The sequence below is a fragment of the Mauremys reevesii genome, linkage group 4 (genome assembly GCF_016161935.1).
Source record: "Mauremys reevesii isolate NIE-2019 linkage group 4, ASM1616193v1, whole genome shotgun sequence".
NCBI classification, from domain to species: domain Eukaryota; kingdom Metazoa; phylum Chordata; order Testudines; family Geoemydidae; genus Mauremys; species Mauremys reevesii.
Window position 1 is genome coordinate 6,168,715 of NC_052626.1, and position 17,857 is coordinate 6,186,571.

A 17,857-nucleotide genomic window follows, 5' to 3' on the forward strand; every position below is an offset into this window, starting at 1 on the left:
ACGTGATAGCTAATGAATTCCTTCATCAAGTGGTTGCTGAACCGATGAGGGGGGATGCCATTCTAGATTTGATTTTGGTGAGTAACGAGGACCTTGTTGAGGAAATTGTTGTAGGGGACAACCTTGGCTCGAGTGATCATGAGCTAATTTGTTTCAAAATAAATGGGAGGATAATCAATAGTGCATCTGAGACTAGGGTCTACGATTTCAAAAGGGCTAACTTTACTAAATTAAGGCGACTAGTTAGGGAAGTGGACTGGACTAACATATTTAGGGATCTAAAGGCAGATGACGCCTGGGGTTACTTCAGGTTGAAGTTGCAGGAGTTGTCAGAGGCATGTATCCCGAGAAGGGGAAAACGGCTCGTAGGTAGCAGTTTTAGACCGAGCTGGATGAGCAAGCGTCTTAGAAGGGTCATTAAGAAAAAACAGAAAGCGTACCAGGAGTGGAAAATGGGAGGGATCAGCAAAGAAACTTACCTTATTGAGGTCAGAGGGTGTAGGGAAGCAGTGAGAAAGGCAAAGCGACGGGTGGAGATGGACCTAGCGAAGGGGATTAAAACCAATAGCAAACGGTTTTTTAGCCATATAAATAGGAAGAAAACCAAGAAAGAAGAAGTGGGACCGCTTAAAACTTTAAACGGAGTGGAGATTAGGGATAATCTTGGAATGGCACAATATCTGAACGAATAATTTGCCTCGGTCTTTAATGAGGCTAATGAAGGGCTAAGGAATAGTGATAGAGGGACCGATGGGAATGAAGATATGGGGGTAGACATTACAGTATCTGAGGTAGAAGCCAAACTTGAACAACTTAACGGAAGTAAATCGGGGGGGCCCGGATAATCTTCATCCTAGAATATTAAGGGAATTGGCAAGTGATATTGCTAGCCCGTTAGCGATGATTTTTAATAAATCTCTAAATTCGGGGATTGTACCGTTTGACTGGAGATTAGCTAATGTAGTTCCTATATTCAAGAAGGGGAAAAAAAGTGACCCGGGTAACTACAGGCCTGTTAGTTTAACACCTGTAGTATGCAAAGTCATGGAAAAAATCTTAAAAGAGAGAGTGGTTCCGGAGCATGAGGCCGATGGCAACTGGGATAGATTACAGCATGGATTTACGAAAGGTAGATCGTGCCAAAGCAACCTGATCTCCTTCTTTGAGAAAGTAACAGATTTTTTAGACAAGGGAAATGCGGTGGATCTAATATATCTGGATTTCAGTAAGGCGTTTGATACGGTACCGCATGAAGAATTACTGGTTAAATTGGAAAAGATGGGGATCGAAATGAAAATCCAGAGGTGGATAAGGAGCTGGTTAAAGGGGAGACTTCAGAGGGTAGTATTGAAGGGGGAACTGTCAGGTTGGAGGGGGGTTACCAGTGGAGTTCCTCAAGGTTCGGTTTTGGGTCCGATTTTATTCAATCTATTTATTGCTGACCTGGGAACCAAGAGTAGGAGTGGGCTGATAAAGTTTGCGGATGACACCAAGTTGGGAGGTATTGCCAATTTGGAAAAGGATCGGGATATCCTCCAGGGAGATTTGGATGACCTTGTAAACTGGAGTATTAGTAACAGGATGAAATTCAATAGTGAGAAGTGTAAGGTTATGCATTTAGGGATGACTAACAAGAATTTTAGTTATAAGCTGGGGACGCACCAGTTGGAAGTAACGGAGGAGGAGAAGGACCTAGGAGTCCTGGTTGATCGTAGGATGACTATGAGTAGGCAATGTGATGTGGCCGTTAAAAAAGCTAATGCGGTCTTGGGATGCATTAGGCGAGGTATTTCTAGTAGGGATAAGGAGGTGCTAGTCCCGTTATATAAGGCGTTGGTGAGACCTCATTTGGAGTAGTGTGTGCAGTTTTGGTCTCCCATGTTTAAGAAGGATGAATTCAAACTGGAACGGGTACAAAGAAGGGCCACTAGAATGATCCGAGGAATGGAAGGCCTGTCGTATGAAAGGAGACTTGAGGAGCTCGGTTTGTTTTCCTTAACCAAAAGAAGGAAAAGAGGAGATATGATTGCACTCTTTAAATATATCAGAGGGATAAATACCAGGGAAGGAAAGGAATTATTTCAGCTCAGTGCTAATGTGGACACGAGGACAAACGGATATAAATTGTCAGTCAGGAAATTCAGGCTTGAAATTAGACGAAGGTTTCTAACCATCAGGGGAGTGCAATACTGGAACAGCCTACCGAGAGAAACAGTGGGGGCGAAGGACCTCCATGACTTTAAGATTAAGCTAGATAAGTTTATGGAGGAGATGGTATGATAGGATAACGGGCTTAGTCAATAGGTCAATTAAGTGCCACACTGGTAAATAGTACAATGGGTCAATGATATGATATAACCTTTTTCCAGAGGGTATGGCTAGAGAGTCTTGCCCGCATGCTCGGGGTTCAGCTGACCACCATATTTGGGGTCGGGAAGGAATTTTCCTCCAGGGAAGATTGGCAGTGGCCCTGGAGGTTTTTCGCCTTCCTCCGAAGCATGGGGCAGGGGTCGCTTGCTAAAGGAGTGGGTGGATCGGCTTATGTGGCCTGCATCTTGCAGGAGGTCAGACTAGATGATCATAATGGTCCCTTCTGATCTTGAATTCTATGATTCTATGATTCTATGAACTTTGGCTCAGAAAGTCTAACCTTGCTTATGAGTAGAGCAGGGCAGAAAGTTTTTACATAAAAAGTCAATAATTTCAAAATAAATTCAATTCCACAGGTTTGTGAGTATTTTTTAATTGAAAGTTCTCAGTTTCAAAAAGTTTCAGTTTTTCAATTTAGAGCAGTGTTGGTTTTTCAGTTTTTTTCTTCACCCCATCCCCCTCCCCCTTTGTCACTGAGAAAGGAGGAGAGGACATGGGAGGAGGGGAAGATCAGTAAACTGAATAAACAAAAACCAAAACACATGAAATGAAAAATCTCCCACGATTTTCCGTTTTCAGCTCTTATTTTAAAAACTCACACACATTTCTGTTTGCAAGAAGAGGCTGTTTTGTTAATAAAAATTAGCTAAAAAAAATTGACCATCTCTATTTAAGAGTGTTAATACTGGAATCTCTACCAAAAAGTCAAAAATAATGGCGCAGCAAAGAGTCTTGTGGCACCTTATGGACTAACAGACGTTTTGGAGCATGAGCTTTCGTGGGTGAATACATGTGCATCCGACAAAGTGGGTATTCACCCATGAAAGCTCATGCTCCAAAATGTCTGTTAGTCTATAAGGTGCCACAAGACTCTTTGCTGCTTTTACAGATCCAGACTAACACAGCTACCCCTCTGAAAAATAATGGAGCAATCTAATTAACTGACAAAGATTCATCTCACGCTGATATGAGACAATCCATCTATGGGTTGTAGCTTATTAGGCTGCTGTCTCACCTGAGAGATAGCAGGAGTCCATGGTAGGGCACTAAACGGCTAGTTCACCAACAAATAGTGATAGGAAAATGCAACTCCACCGCTGAATCCCTCACTTATGGAATCTCTTAAGGATCAATTCACTCTCTGGTCCTCTTCAACATCTACCTGCAACGATGAGGTGAACTGGTCAGGCAACAGACTCAAGGGCCAGCAATATGCAGATCGCACACAGCTCTACCTAGCCTGTATCACATATGAGAACATCAATACCATCAAGGTGGCCCAGTACCTGGATGAGATCAGTTCATGGATGTAGAACAGGGGGCTGAAGCTGAACCCAAGCAAGACAGAGGCGAGGCTGAGGAAAGCATTTCGAAGAGTTTACAGTCATGGTGCAGTCTCCCTTGACCAAAGGTTCACACCCACAATTAGTCAATTCAGTCTGTAGTTTAAAAGTCCTCTTGGATTCATCGCTCACACTAAGCTCTCACATAGCAACATCCATGCATAACACTTTCTACCATCTCCAGTTGGGTAGGAGACTCCATCACAGTCTGGCAGATGATGACCTGGCCTGACTTATTCATGCCTTTATCTCCTCTCGGATGAACTACAGCAATGCAATATACCCAGGCATGAAGCCTCTACCACGCAGGAAACTCCTGCTAGAAAAGAATGCTGCAGCACCTCTCCTCAGCAACACAGGTCACTGGAAACATATTAAACACACCCTCCGCTCTCTACACTGGCTTCCCATAGAGCATCAAGTCAAGGTCATGGCCCTTATTTTCAAAGCACTCCAGGGCTTGGGCCCAGAATGTCTAAAGAGCCTAAGCTCTGGGATGAAGACCATGATCAATAATCTCTCACCTCTGGCGCAATGGAATGCTCTACAGTAATGGCAAAACTCATCTGTGCAGGAGACTGAGCTTTCTTGGGTGGAAAGGACTCAACTAGGAACTAAGAACCATCACAAACCTCACCACTTTCCATTCTAACTCCACGGTGTAATTCTTTGACGCTGCCTTTTCTATCATAAACACAGAGCAATGGGTGTATTTTTTAAGTAAGTAAATAAACCCTACCAAAACAAGACACTCCACTGTTCACGAGGCTGAGAGAACAAACAACACATGACAGAAGTTAGTCACAATGTTCCATGCACTTCTGAATGGCACGCAGATACTATGGTGATATGCACAGGGTAAGAACTATACAGAACATAATCAAATAGAATAGAATAGCCTCTTAAGATCAATAAATTGGAGGCCTTGGGAATTTCTATTACACTTGAGTGAAAGAACGAATATATATTAAAAGACTCCTGTTGCCCTGAAGAGAGGAACACAAGCATTTTTCTGTGTTGATACTGTAGACTCTGTTTAATCAGAGACACAGCTGATCCCAATGATACTGAATAGACTGTTGATTAAATGGGACTGTTTTTACATAAATCTCACTAAAAGGTCAGGGATTGCCTTTGGGTGGTACCAAGCGGTGAAAGATTGTTCTACTGAGTTTAGAAAGATGTAAACCCGAGCGCTCAATCTTTCACTCAGAAATTGCCCCATAACAAGTTTAAAACAAGGAGAAACAAAGAGCAAATAAGGAGGAAATGGAGTGAGGAGCATTTTACTTAGTATCACTGTACTGAGGTAGCACCTGGAATCCAAATCAGAGATCGGGGCCCCATTTTGCTAGCTGTTGTATAAACATAAGATGACTCCTGCCCTGAAGTGCCTGCAAGTACATATGAGACAACAGATGGATACAACAAGTAGACACAGGGAACACAAGGAAACAATGAGAGATTATGCTCTCTGGAGGATGAATGGCAAGTCACAGCACATCAGCTGCCTAACAACATAGTATTTTATTTCAAGCCTTTCTAGACTGTAGCTTTTGTTTTTGTCTTACAATCAGGACACTCCCTTATTCAGCAACAGCAGTGGTATTTACTAGGGCTGTCAAGCGATTAAAAATATTAATCACGATTAATTGTGCAATTAAAAAAATTAATTGTGATTAATCGCTCGATGAATTGCACTGTTAAACAATAATAGAATACCATTTATTTAAATATTTTGGATGTCTTCTACATTTTCAAATATATTGATTTCAATTACAACACAGAATACAAAGTGTGCAGTGCTCACTTTATATTTATTTTTTATTACAAATATTTGCACTGTAAGAAAACAGAAGAAATAGTATTTTTCAAGTCACCTAATACAAGTACTGTAGTGCAATCTCTATCATGAAAGGGATCTGTTCTGGGTCTGGTTCTGTTCAATATCTTTATCAATGATTTAGATAATGGCACAGAGAGGACACTTATAAAGTTTGCGGACGATACCAAGCTGGGAGGGGTTGCAAGAGCTTTGAAGGATAGCATTAAAATTCAAAATGATCTGGACAAACTGGAGAAATGGTCTGAAATAAATAGGATGAAATTCATTAAGAACAAACGCAAAATATTCCACTTAGGAAGGAACAATCAGTTGCACACATACAAAATGGGAAATGCCTGCCTAGGAAGGAGCACTGCGAAAAGGGAGCTGGGGGTCATAGTGGATCACAAGCTAAATATGAGTCAACAGTGTAACACTGTTGCAAAAAAGGCAAACATCCTTCGGGGATGTATTAGCAGGAGTGTTGTAAGCAAGACACGAGAAGTAATTCTTCAGCTCTACTCTGTGCTGATTGGACCTCAACTGGAGTTTTGTGTCCATTCTAGGTGCCACATTTCAGGAAAGATCTGAACAAATTGGAGAAAGTCCAGAGAAGAGCAACAAAAATGATTGAAAAAATTGGGTGTGTTTAATCTGGAGAAGAGAAGACTGACAGGGCACGTAACAGTTTTCAAGTACATAAAAGGTTGTTACAAGCAAGAGGGAGAAAAATTGTTCTTCTTAACCTCTGAGGATAGGATGAGAAGCAATAGGCTTAAATTGCAGCAAGGGCGCTTTAGGTTGGACATTAGGAAAAACTTTCTAACTGTCAGGGTGGTTAAGCACTGGAATAAATTGCCTAGGGAGGTTGTGGAATCTCCATCATTGGGGATTTTTAAGAGCAGGTTGGACAAACACCTGTCAGGGATGGTCTAGATAATACCATACTTAGTCCTGCCATGAGTGCAAGGGACTGGACTAGATGACCTCTCGAGGTCCCTTCCAGTTCTATGATTCTATGAAAGCTGAATTTACAAATGCAGAATTATGTCCAAAAAAACCCCTGCATTCAAAAATAAAAGAATGTAAAATTTTAGAGCCTGCAGGTCCACTCAATCCTACTTCTTGTTCAACCAATTGCTCAGACAAACAAGTTTGTTTACATTTGCAGGAGATAATGCTGTCCACGTCTTGTTTACAATGTCACCTGACAGTGAGAACATATGAATGTTTAGCATATTTGGCATGTAAATACATGGAAATGCAAATGCTGTTCTCACTGTCAGGTGACATTATAAATAAGAAGCAGGCAGCATTATCTCCTGTAAATGTAAGCAAACTTGTTTGTCTTAGTGATTGGCTGAACAAGAAGTAGGACTGAGTGGACTTGTAGGCTATAAAGTTTTACATTGTTTTGTTTTTGAGTGTAGTTATATAGCAAAAACAATATAAATTTGTAAGTTGCACTTTCAGGACAAAGAGATTGCACTACAGTACTTGTATGAGGTGAACTGAAAAATACTATTTTGTTTATCATTTTTACTGTGCAAATATTTGTAATAAAAAAATATACACTTTGTATTCCGTGTTGTAATTGAAATCAATATATATGAAAATGTAGGAAAAACATCCAAAATATTTAATAAATTTCAGTTCGTATTCTATTGTTTAACAGTGCAATTAAAACTGTGATTAATCACGATTAATTTTTTTAATTGTGATTTTTTTTTTAGTTAACTGCAATTGATTGACAGTCCTAGTATTTACTAAGCAGATTCCACCACAAAGCTGTTCAGATGGAAGGGTTTGCAGGATTGGCACCTCAGCAGTAAGGAGCACTAATGCAATCCACATCCTCTTCCAGTGACAGCTCTTAGGGCAAGCTCTCTTTTCTTTCTTTCTTTTTTCATTTATGCCACATTTCCTGATGAAGGTTGCAGCAGCAGCATGGAGAGCATGGAGGACCAGACCTCTTTTTCCTCCGCAACAGGTTCCAACACCTCCTGGGGGATTCCCCAGTGTTCAAGCTGGCCAGGAGATATAATCTCTCCAGTGTGTCCTGGGTCAGCCTCAGGGCCTCCACCTGGTGGGATGTGTCGGGTAGAGTTTCAAAGGAAGCCTTGCAGGGGGCATCTTTATCAGGTGCCCAAACCACCTCAACTGGCTCCTCTCGATCCGGAGAAGTACCAGCTCTACTCCGAGGCCCTCCCAAAGAGCCGAGCTCTTCACCCTATCTTGAAGAGTAAGCCCAGTCATCCTGCAGAGAAACCTCATTTCCGCCACTCATACCCGCGATCACGTCCTTTCAGTCATTACCCAAAAGTTCATGGCCATAGGTGAGGATGGGGATATACAGCGACCTGTAAACCAAGAGCTTTGTCCAAGAACTCAGCTCCTGCTTCATCACCATGGATTGGTACAGTGCCCGCATCACTGTCGCCCCTATACCAAACCGCTGGTCGATCTCACAGTCCCGCTTGCCATCATTCGTCAACAAGACCCCTAGATACCTGAACTCTTCCACTAAAGGGCAGCTGCTCCCCTGTCACCTGGAGAGAGCAGTCCACTTCCTTCTGGGAGAGGACCATGAGCCCCAATTTGGAGGTGCTGATTCTCATCCCAGCCGCTTCACCCTCAGCAGCAAAACATGTGAGTGCACGTCGGAGACTGCAGTCTGAAAAAGCAAGAAGGACAATGTCATCTGCAAACAGCAGAAATGCCACCTCTGAGTCCCTGTACCAGATGCACTCCACAGCTTGGCCGTGGTTTGATATCCTGTCCATAGAAATCATGAACATGAGTGGGGACAAGACACACCCTTGGCAGAGTGCAATACCCAGCTTGAACAAACTCAACTTAATGCCAAGAATACGAACACAACTCTCACTCACAACTCTCAGCTTAGGCAAGCTGTGGGATGTAAATAGACTTGACTGTGAACATAAAATTTGCTTTCTGCAAACATTCTAAGATATTTGTTCAAAATGCTCTGTTTCAGCAAACAATCCTGCCCACCAACTCATTTGCTCATATTCACCAGAAACAAACACAAAAGGTGCGTGAATGCAGCCAACGTGAAATCATTTCAAACCTGGAATGGCTATCCAGAGAACCTTTTCACTAACATTTAATCTATCTTTATAAACACCTTTCTAGCATGCCAAGTCTGTAGCTCAAAAAAGCAATGGCAAAAAAGAAGGAAAAATGTAATCAGCATAAAGGATAGCAATTAAGTATGTAAACATAGTATACGCTGTTCAGTAATTTCATAAGGAAGCGAGGAGAACTCAGAGTCAACCCACTGATTAAACAATTGCTTCCTGACTAGTTTGAAAAGACTGCCTGAGAGTTACGCATCTGGCAGCTTCTGCTGGTCAGCTTACAAGCTTTGTATTAGTACCTCCCACCTGGCCTATGGGGAAAAGGCCCCTGCATTGCAGCGTGTTACCAGGCATGAGGAAACTCAAATAGAAAAAAGGAGAGCAACAACTTCTTTAGTCACGTAACAAAAACTGCATCCCACTAAGGAAGAAAGAAACAAACAATGAAACAAAGATGCATATTTCCTTATGGCACAGGAATGTGTGAGGATTTCCCAGCCGCTATGTAAAAGTCAAGGAAATCTTGGCTATGCTATCAAAGAATGACTATTTCTCCACATTTTCCCAGGTCAAACTCTGATAATGTGGGTTGTGAGTTTTTTCTTTTTACCATCCTCTACAGGACAGTAATGGGGGAAGGTGGTGGGCAAAGAGAGGAGTTTTGTATCTCACTGTGAAGGTGGCGAGAACTGTGGTGAGTCTGGTAGAGGGGAATTGTACAACCATGGGCCCTGCGCCATAGCAACCCACTGCCTTTCACTTGCAAGTCTCTCTCTAGGCCCAGTCAGCTCCCGTGTCTCTGATGAATGAACTGGTGTGGTAGATCATGGTCACTCACAGAGGAGAAATGCTTCCACTGAGGGACTTGAAGATCAGGTTCCAGACTTTAAACTGAACCAAGTATTTGACAGAGAGCTTGGGCCGTGAACAGAGCACCTGGTTAATGCATTTTCATCACCCCATATTGCTCATAAAATGACCATCTGAGGTCTGTACCATCGTGTTATTGTACAAAGTACTAACACATTGGGGCAGTCAAGCCTGGAGGTGACAAACACAAGCCGTACCATAGTCTGGATGGAGAGTCTGCATCCAACAGCATGGATGCAACGTCCTCACCAGCCTAAGATGGTAAAAGATATTTCTGGCTCTTGCTACAGTTTGAGTGCCCAGAGTCTCGGATGTACCTGAGCCCATGTACCACCTTAACAACTGCAGACAGATGCAATGAGATCATATGATCATTCTGGCCAATTCTCCAAGACGATTTCTTCCCACACAATCACCTCGGTCTTGCCCGGGTTTAGTTTAAGCCAGCTACTCTCCATCCAGGTGCCTCTCTCACTTAGTCATGCAGAAAGCAGGTTTCTCGGGTGTCTTTGTTTGATGAGCAGGAGGTAAAAGGCTGATGCCATCTCCATGCCGATTGCACTGAAATTACTCGAGTATCATTAACACCCCTCTGACCCAAATACTTCTGGGGAGTAAGAGAGGACACATGACTGTGCCTTGTTATGGAGGGAGATTTTTTTAAAAATTGGATTGTTAATCTGTATGACCAAGCTTCTTTTTCACATCACAATGGGTTTTGGAGGGTTTGGTTTGGTTTTTGCTCATGTTCCAAGTTCCACAGTTTCTACCAACAATACCACGGTACCACAGACATGTTGCATGAAAAGCCAGGAGTCCCTAGGCTGTCCACTACTAGTGTAACATGTAAAATAGACAAACTCGACCATTTGATGGATATGTCTTCAACTGACCACCTCCACCTGATACATTTAGAATCATGGAGTGGTTAGTAACTATTCTGCTCTGATTATGTAGAAAAGGCCCAAAAAAGGCCCCTAATGCTATTGCATCTGTTTGTCTCTTTCAATCTGGTGTGATTAGCAGTCTCTCCTCAATGGAGATGTAGCACTGGCATGTTGCAAGTTCCACAAATATGCTCCACTTCTGCCTATTTTGATCTTGAATTACCATAACACCAAGAAGCCCTACTCTTCGACCAAGACCTCACTGTGCTCTGACTAACTAAATGACAAACCAAATTTGGCAGTAGGCACTTTGAGAGCACTCTGGAGATGCTAAAGAAACAGGACTTGCCTGTTGCAGGTATGCTTTTCAATTGCTACTGCTTCATCAAGAACTCAGCACTGCCATGGAACAAGTTAGAAATAGCAATTGTGTAAAACCTCTGGCTGTGGGATGTCATTTCAGAAGTGCCAGGGGACACAAAAGGTATGCACTGTTTTCAGAAGGAAGCCTGTGTCATGCTGTATTATCCCGGTGTTAGATAAACCAGTGGAAAGTTTGCTACTTTGGCCTCTTCATCCTCATGCTCTGGTTCTGAGAGAAGCAACGTGTGTATGCTACTCTCTTGAGGAGTTAAGGCAGATCACACCACTTCACCAGATTATTCTGACAACTCACCCACAGCATCTTCAGAGACGGAACCTCAGCTGCCTTTTTCAACAGCAAATGATATGCTCATATGGAGACATCTGGACCAACACTAAAGGGCTTTAGTGTGAAAAGTCTCAGCTGCTGCTGCTAGACAATTTCCTGAGAACTGCTGCCAACATTCTCTGGGTCAGAGTTTAGGGAGAGCTGGTTGATTCTCAGTTTAAAAGGAGATTCTGAATTCACACATAGAAACAAAAGAATCACAGAAGAGGCAAATAGGAGAGCAGAGGAAATACAGAGAGCCTGCCTTTGCCAAAGGGTTTCTGCTTCTGGTTGGAGCACTAACTACATTGCTGGGCAAATCCCAAATTCAACCTTAGAGACACACGGTGGGTGAGGTAATATCTTCTACTGGCCCAACTTCTGTTAGGGAGAGAAACCAGCTTTCAAGCTTACCCAGAGCTCTTCTTAAGATCTGGGAAACTTAGGCCTGGTCTACACTACAGATTTAAGTTGATTTAAGGCAGCTTACGTCAACCTAACTCTGTCAGCATCCACACTAAAGGCTTGTCTTCACTACGGGGGAAAAGTCGACCCAAGTTACGCTACTCCAGCTATGTGAATAACATAGGTGGAGTCAACATAGCTGAGGTTGATTTACCCCGGTGTTTTCACTGCACTGCATCAACAGGAGACCCTCTCTGGTCAACTTCCTTTACTCTTCTTGGAGAGCTGGAGTACCGGGGTTGACCGGAGAGCACTCTGCCATCAATTCAGCTGGTGTTGATCTCCCCATCGTGAAAACCAGCCCTAAAATGCAGCTCCCACCAATGTAACTCACCCACTACACTGACTTAATAACTCCACCTCCGCAAGAGGCACAGCACTTAGGTAGATGTAGTTAGGTCGATGTGGTGTCAGTGTAGACACTGCATTCCTTACATCAACTGTTGCTGTCTTTCAGAAGCCATCCCACAGTGCCCCACACTGACCGCTAAATCGGTGCAAGCGCTCCTGGTGAGAACGAGCCCCACCAACACAAGGAGCGTAGTGTGGACATGCAAAAGCTGTTTAATAACTGGCAGTATATCAACGTAATTTAGGTCAAATTAATTTTGTAGTGTAGCCTTGTCCTCAGAGCGTCACAGCTAAATACAAGGCGGAACAGATTGTTCAGCACAAGTAGTTAACACATAGTTCAAGGGACAATTCAAGGTGAAGTGGCCCATTAACACCACTCCAGTCATAGGGAGGAAAGGAAGTGGGGGCAAAGCAGGGGATGGGGGATTGTTAGTGGATTATAGATTGTTGTACTAAATCATAAATCCAGCATAACTATTCAGTCCATGATTTTTAGTATCTAGCAAAGTTACATTTTTTTCTTATGATTGTCAGTGGGGACATGGTAATTGAGTGATGTCGTCATTGCTGTGAAAGAATTCTTTGAGGTGGAGTTGCTGGAAGAAGAATTCAATAACACTAAATTCAATCTTGTGAGATAAGCTTTCCCCCATTGCCCTTGCAACTCCAGGCTAGGAGAAGCTGAAGGGTAGCAGGCAGGAGCCTGTCTGAGCTGTGAAGTGCAAAGCACACCTATTGCACCGTATAAACAAGCAAAGCGTTGCAAATAAAACTCTGCCTGGGGCTTGCGAGTGCAGATGAGAGACGGCTGAGTGGAGAAATAGCTGGATTTCTCTTGCACGTTCTGCAGTGCAGGGCTTTTTCTGGCCAGCCACATTCTAGAGTAAAAAGAACAGGAGTACATGTGGCACCTTAGAGACTAACAAATTTATTTCAGTATAAGCTTTCGTGGGCTACAGCCCACTTCTTCGGATGCATAGAATGGAACACACAGACAGGAGATATTTATACATACAGAGAACATGAAAGGTGGAAGTATGCCTACCAACAGGAAGAGTCTAATCAATTGAGATGAGCTATCATCAGCAGGAGAAAAAAAAACTTTTGAAGTGATAATTAAAATGACCCATAGAAGGTGTGAGGAGAACTTAACATAGGGAAATAGATGATTCATCTCAATTGATTAGACTCTGCCTGTTGGTATGCATACTTCCACCTTTTCATGTTCTCTGTATGTATAAATATCTCCTGTCTGTGTGTTCCATTCTATGCATCCGAAGAAGTGAGCTGTAGCTCACAAAAGCTCATGCTGAAATAAATGTGTTAGTCTCTAAGGTGCCACAAGTCCTCCTGTTCTTTTTGCGGATACAGACTAACACGGCTGCTACTCTGAAACCATTCTAGAGCAAGACTTTCTTGGGGTGACATCACAACGTTCAGTTCCTCCATGCTCAACCCCACAATAACCTGCATTCTGTTCACTGAACCCGAGCGGATCTCATTCATGTGGGTTTACAGGTTTGTCCTTTATCTCCCTCTCGATAATTCACCTCAGGGAAAAGCAACGGGCCTCCTGAGCTGACTCACCAGGGATGTTTAGTTTAATTCAACTCAGACAGGTAAAATCACTAAGAGCAGCAGCTGGCTCAGGTAGCTGGTAAGAAAGTTCTTCAAAGTAAACCTCTTCCCTCTTGGGATGGGGATTGTGAGCATCGCTTTTCTTTCCTATCTTGAAAACTGCTTTTTCCTCTTCTTCAGTGTTCTGAGACCGCCCCGGTTGTCCGTGATTTGTCATTCTTAAATTCTCCCTGGCACCGTGAGCTTGTAAACTAGCTCCCTGAATAACCCAGCACGTATGGAATGTGAACCCGCTTTATTTCTATGCAGGTTCCGCATTTCCCTTGTCTGCACTTTAATAATTTCTGACTCATTCACTTCTTCGCGCCTCATGAGCCGGTTTTATGTGTCTAGTCCCTTCCCCTAGATGTTTTCCTTTATTTTTGTTGTCACAAGCTACAAATGAAGCGGCAGCAGGTTGCGCTGTGTGATCAAACCAGCAAAACGCCTTGTGGTCGGAAAGGCGAAGGAACGCTCTTTGTACTTGCAAGGCTGAAGGCTCTACTGCAGTGATTCCCAAACTTGTATTAGTGGTGACTCTCCTTTCACACAGCAAGCCTCCAAGTGCAACCCCCTTATAATTAACAATGGGGGGGGTAATTTAATTTAACAGGGGCTCAGGCTGTCAGCCCCACGCATGGCAGGGTTGGGCTGTCAGCCCTGCCAAGCACAGAACTGACAGCTTGCAACCCTCAGGTAATAACTTCATGACCCTCTCAGGGGGTCACAGCCCCCAGTTTGAGAACCCCTGCTCTCTAGCTATCTTTGATAAATAGTGTGGTACTGTCACCCCCCAGCTCTCCTCCTTCCCAACACTTCACTCTGTTTGTACCAATGAACACGCCGCCCAGCAGACACACTGTGCTGCTAGATTTCACCATTCAAAGAGGGAAACAGAATTCCATGTCACTGACACACATGAGCATGTTTCCGCTCAAATTCTTGTTGTCCAGGAGATGACAGTCATGGCTCCATTGGAGAGCAGCTAAAATACAGCCCACTTCCAGTCACGTGCTCCTCTGCTATTTCATCTTTCCTACACATGCAGAGTGGGGCGGATGCATGGCTGAAGCCAAATGGAATGTACGTCATTATAGATGGATGTCCTAATTTTGACATGGATCTAATTTGGGGAGGAGGGGGGGGAAGGGGACAATTTATTACTGAAAGCCAGAATTTCCTGTGTAGTCATCAGAAACCACCATGGCATCTAACACAGAAAGTCTAATCCCCTACAGTAATTTTCAAATGTGATTAGCTAAACAGCATGTGTAAATCCCTCATTTGGATGCTTAATTAGCTGTTGGGCACGTAAATGCCAGTTTTATGTGCCTGCCTGGTGACTGGAGCATACAAATGTGGGATTTGGATGGCCTATTAAGGAAGGCAGGTTCAAAAACTGGGCTCATTAAGTCAAAGAATTAATGGGGAATAAACAGCACACAAACAGAAGCCATATTATTAACTTTGCTTTTAAGGCCAAATTCTGGGCCTATTGATGTCTACGACAAAACTGCCTTTGACTTCACAGGCCTCAGGGTTTGGTCCTTAGTTCCCAGAAAGAGATCATTATTAACCTGTGTTGAAACAGGTTCCAACCACAACACACAATGTATTAGGATACGCCAGGTCTATTTGTATCTGCCAGTCTTCCTAAAACTCAGACTGTTGACACTTCCACAGCAACCCATCTCGGTTTAACACCTTTTGTAAATCCTTACTTCAGCAGGATTTTGGCATACAGTTTGTCAATACATCCCTGTCTGAGTCATTTATCAGCAAAGATCCCTTGTGCTGTAGTGGTGCTCAGCAGCTTTTAGCACTCATCAACGCAGAAAAATCAAAACCGATCTTAGCACGGAGTTGTGCAGCTAAATACATTTGGTAATGGGTCTTTTATTGACTATGCCAATACACAGCAAAATAGGACAGAGGATGCAGCCATTGGAGGACCTCACGTGCACAGATTTCCTCAGCTGCTGAAGAGCTTCGCTTCAGGAGATTCCCTCTATACTTCAGGGTAAACACTAAGGGCACATCTACACCGGTGCCTGTTCACATGTCCATGAACAGGTGCGTTATGACACAAACCTGTTGTTCACACCTAAAACCCCAGAAGCCCAGGTGTAAGGACTGATAAGCGAGCATGCCAGAGGGAGGCGGGTAAGTACATGCCTTAGGCTGTACCTGTGCTGGTCTGCAGTGTGGACAGAATAAGGGGCGTGCACCCCCATTCCCACAATGCACTGAACCCTTACCTGACCTATAAAGGTCTCTGTCCCCCCATCTGTGACAGACCAATATAGCTGATGACAGATCCTGCTCCAAGAGCACCCCCCTGGTCCGCTGACCACGTGTAGGTGCTGATCTATGTGTGGTTGGAATACACTAGCCTCCACGGCTTCTCCCAGAGCAGCAGGAACATCCACCTGTACCAGGAAATTTCACAGGGGCTGGAGCCACTTGGCATGGGGGTGGGGAACACAGATGAGCATGTATGTGACCCAATACTCGAGTACATGTGCCAGTGTAGACACAGCCTAAGAAGCACCTTTAAAGGCAGTTAAATGCCAGGTGTTTCCAGTTTATTCCCAAGCATTTCCAGAGAGCTCCGCATGGGAGTTGACTCAACGAAAGGGAAAACCGACATTGCCTCTTCCCATCATAGTTAAAAAGGGATCCACATATTGTCATATCTATCCTACCCCGACCCATCAGGAACCGGGGCCTGCAGCTGTACCTGGGACCAACCAGTCGACCTACAGCTGAACACCCTGATTGACCAGACCCCCGACAGGCCGAGAGGCATCGCTAGGCCTGCTCTTATGCCCAGCAGCAGCACCAGGCCAGTGGCTGCTCAACGCTTATGCCTGCAGCTGCAATCGCTCTTGTGCCAGCCCTGTTCCTACCCTGCCCAAGTCTGCTTCAGCCCTCCTCCCCCGTTTGATTCCTGACTCCGCCTCTGACCCTTGGCAGTGTCCCTAGCCTTTTCCTCCAGCTCCGACTGCTAGGCCTGCCCATCCGCACCCTCGTCTGTGACAACCCAGGAGTGAGAGACCTTCTGCATATCGCTATCACACCTCAGACAGAGATCTCACTAAAGTCTTTCTAAGACTCTTTGCACCAAAAACGTGACAAGTAGTCCAGCTATTTGTCAACCCACTGAAGCTGTGAACAGCTGCATAAAATATTACAAGACACGTATTTTATGGCTCACCTATCAGGATACTTATCGGTACCGATGATTTCAATGGAATTGTAAGTAACAGCATCATTAATTCACACAAGTTCATAACTATCTCATAATATTGGGTTAGCTGAATTCTGCCTTCTCCAACGGTGCTCTTATGGTATGTCATCAGAAAAGTAAAGAACACCATGCACAGCAGAAATACAAAGTTTGGAGAATACTTGCAACAGTCTGCTATTAAGGTTAGGTACCAAGGATTCAATTAAATGTCGACAGAAGATGGAAGTTGGTCTTATATGCTACAATATCGCCACTGCCTGGAAAGAGAGCTCCATAAAATACATTGAGGGCCTAATGATATAGTCTAAAGGCTTGTCTACATGGAGAGAGAGTGTAACTGTGTATCCAACCAGGATAGGAATCTACAGTGTGTTAGTTTCCAGTGCACTAACTGGCCACACAAACTCTGGTACTGCACATTAGAAGTTCTGTAGCACAGTGATTCTCAACCTTTCAGGAGTCCGATTTGTCCTGTGCACCCCCAAGTTTCAACACACTTAAAACTACTTGCTTACAAAAAATCAGACATACAAATACAAAAGGTCACGGCACACTATTACTGAAAAATGGATGCCTCTCATTTTCACTATATAATTATAAAATAAATAAATTGGAATATAAATATTGTACTTACATTTCAGTGCATAACACACAGAGCAGTATAAACAAGTCATTGTCTGTATGAAATTTTAGTTTGTACTGACTTCGTTACTGCTTTTTATGTAGCCTGTTGTAAAACTAGGCAAATATCTAGATGAGTTGATGTACCCCCTGGAAGACTTCTGCGTACCCCCTGGTTGAGAACTACTGCTGTAGCGCACTTTGAAGTCAAAGTGCACCGCTGAAATTCGAGTGGACAGTAGCAGAGTGCACACAGCAACTTACTGCACACTAGATTCACACCCTGGCTTGCCATGCACTAAGTTCCTGTGTAGACAAGTCTTAACTAAAGTGCAGGAATAGAGTAAATTCTGCTGTTTAGTACATCCTCAGCTCACTCCACTGAACCTCTGTAATGCAGGTACCACAAAGAGTGTGTAGTCCGTTTCCACTACATATGTTCAACCTAAGCACAACTGCTGGA

The 17,857-nt window shown here is 43.6% G+C and overlaps 1 long non-coding RNA gene across 2 annotated transcripts in view; it reads right to left on the reverse strand.

The window, feature by feature from the left end:
• The window catches only part of LOC120405325, a 155,743-nt gene that overhangs the window by 64,047 nt on the left and 73,839 nt on the right, over nucleotides 1-17,857 (reverse strand). The gene's annotated exons all lie outside the window — the stretch shown is intronic.